A 2,930-nucleotide genomic window follows, 5' to 3' on the forward strand; every position below is an offset into this window, starting at 1 on the left:
CTACTTAAGTGCTTATACTATAAGCAGCTAGCTGTTAGAGCCTATTTAACACTAATTAGTAGTTAATTTAATTAACTATAAATTAGTAAAAGTAATAATAGAGTACCTACACTTTATAAGGTACTTTGTTTTATTACTTATCTTTTAAAAAGAGTAATAATAAAGCACTTACGCCTTATAAGGTACTTTGTTTAGTTACTTATTCTTTAGAATAGCAAATTAATCCTTTACATTGTACAGTAAGCTCTGCTACTGTATAAAGTAAAAAGGAGATAGTGTAAGACGCACACTAAAGCTACTAAAGCTGCACAACCTAGCAGCTAGACAATAGCACATTAATCCTTTACATTATACAGCAAGCTCTGCTACTGTACAAAGTAAAGAGGAGATAGTGCAAAGCGCACACTAAAGCTATTAAAGCTGCACAACCTAGCAGCTAAATAATAGTAGTACCTATATAATCTACTAAAAAAGCAATTAACTATACTATTATAATAAAATCTTATTAGTAACTAATAACTCTGTGTAATAACAGAAAGAATAAAAAATAATTCTTATTATATAAATAACTTATAAAGGACATAGAGATATTAGAGGCAACACTATAAAATAAAACTAGCCTAGAGTACTAGAATAATAAGATTAACATGTTAAAAGCTTTAATAAGCTTATAGACTTAATTATATATAAGTTATATAATTACTAATCTACACATAATAACTTAAAAGGGCGCTACTCTTTTAAGTGCGTACATAGAGAATTTTAAAAGATAAACACTATAAGACTTCTTAGCACTTAGCTATATATTTAAAAAAGAGCTTATATAAGTGCTAAAGAATAAAGAAATTACACTATAGCTAGGCACTAAAGGTACCTAAGCCTAGAAGCTGTATAATATAGCATAAAAAAAAGTAATTACACTAAAAAGGCTTTATACATAACCTTTATTACTATATAAGGCTTTGCACAGAAGTAGACTAAACATAATGCTGCTATTAACACTAAACATACTAGCATTACCTACTTTTACACTTTAGCTAGCACTACACTAATTACTATATAAACAATACATGCCACCCTACCTAACACCTGCTCCACACCCTTAATTGTACACACTACCGCCTGCAGTAGTGTATGCACTACTAATACTACCTGCACAATCTATACTACATTACAACCTGTATAAACTTCTACTCTAAAGGGAAACTGCTAAAGAAAAACTTTTAGTAGATAAAATTATATAATTCTAAAAAGCATAAAAGAAAAATAATAACTATATAAGTTAACTATATAACATTTTTATAAATAAAATAAAGATTTTTATTAATTTATATTAATAGCTAGATATTTAGAAAACTTAGTACATAGACATCTTTCTAGATATCCTAAAAAGTTAGGTAAATATGTACTATATGCACAACATAGGCCCTAGACATAACTAGAAGCATTTATATAACACCTTAAGCAGTTACTTTAACACTAATGTAAACTATAGCTAGTACTAGATAGACTAGATAATAATAACTTTTACATAATGCTAATAAAAAAACTTTAATAAAAGTTTATATAAAGTTTTTAAAACAATAATTAATAAGCTTACACTTATATAAAAAGCACTAAAAATAAAATTTTAAAAAGATGTTTTACTACACACTACTATTATATAAGCCTGTTAAGGACAACTAGAACTAGAACATGCTATGTTTACTATTAAGCCTTTATGTAAAGCTTTATTTAGTAACTTATAAGCATTACTCTAAGTTACTATAGACTAAAGGGTAAACTAATACCTCTAGAAACTGCCTAATGCATACTACACAGACTACTAATACAACTTTGCATAATAAAAAGGAAGCCTCCCTCTGTGTAAAAAAGAATAATGTAAAAGATCTTTATCTAGGTTTAGGCTATAATCTAGAGATAACTGTACGCAGACAAAGAAGTGCTTTATCTGCTATAAGAAAAAATGTTAGTTATTAAACTACTCTTATAATAACTATACACAAGCAAAGAACTAGTATGTTGCCTTATATAAAAATTTTTATAATAAGACCTTATTATATAAAGCTATTACTTTATACATCTAAGACTTTAAAAGTTACTCTAAGAAAAAAAATAATTTACATAATATAAAGAAAATAAAATAAAAAAGTAAGAATACTAAAAAAGCTATTAACTACCTTACCTCTGCTACTTATTTACACTATGTAATAGAAAAGGACATCTACAGCATTAAACTTAAGAAATATGCTAAGCAGTTTATCCTTAACAACTAATACTATATAGTATACTAAGGCAAACTATAAGACATAGGCGCAGTAAAAATCTCTACTATTAGCAAGTTCTAACTTAAGGCGTACATATAAAAGAAGTTATGTATAAAAATTAATTAGATACCTAGCTAAACAGATATTAGCTTTAAAGGCTAGACACTAAAAAGATTAATTAGTACTATATAAATCTAGAACTTAATTAGTCTAGTTATATACTATATTCTAGAGACTTTAACACTATTTCTGCTATTACTAGCAGATGCTAACTAACTTAGGGCATACTTTAACAACATTTTAAATGTTATTATAACGTACTTCATAGGCGAGTCGCTCACACACCCGAGTCGCTTACTTTTGCCAAGACCCCACCCTAACAAACTCTATTATAGCCTATAACAACCCGCTCTAGCACTATATAGTACAGTACAGCCTAGAATATTATTTAGATACTACTTCTGCTTCTTGCTTACACATTTACGTGTTATGCCTAGTCTAATTGCACTGTCTGCAGCGCCTTTAGGATAGCTTACTTACTTTAGCTTGCACCTGCTTCTTCGCCTTTTTCCTGTTACTGCGCGCCCTAAACTCCTTTAGAGCTGTTAAGCGTAGGCCTTTCTAAATTATTAAAGTCTCTTCTGCCTTAATCTACTTTCTTTT

The sequence above is a fragment of the Lindgomyces ingoldianus genome, assembly GCF_010093535.1.
Source record: "Lindgomyces ingoldianus strain ATCC 200398 unplaced genomic scaffold BDR25scaffold_4, whole genome shotgun sequence".
Taxonomy (NCBI): domain Eukaryota; kingdom Fungi; phylum Ascomycota; class Dothideomycetes; order Pleosporales; family Lindgomycetaceae; genus Lindgomyces; species Lindgomyces ingoldianus.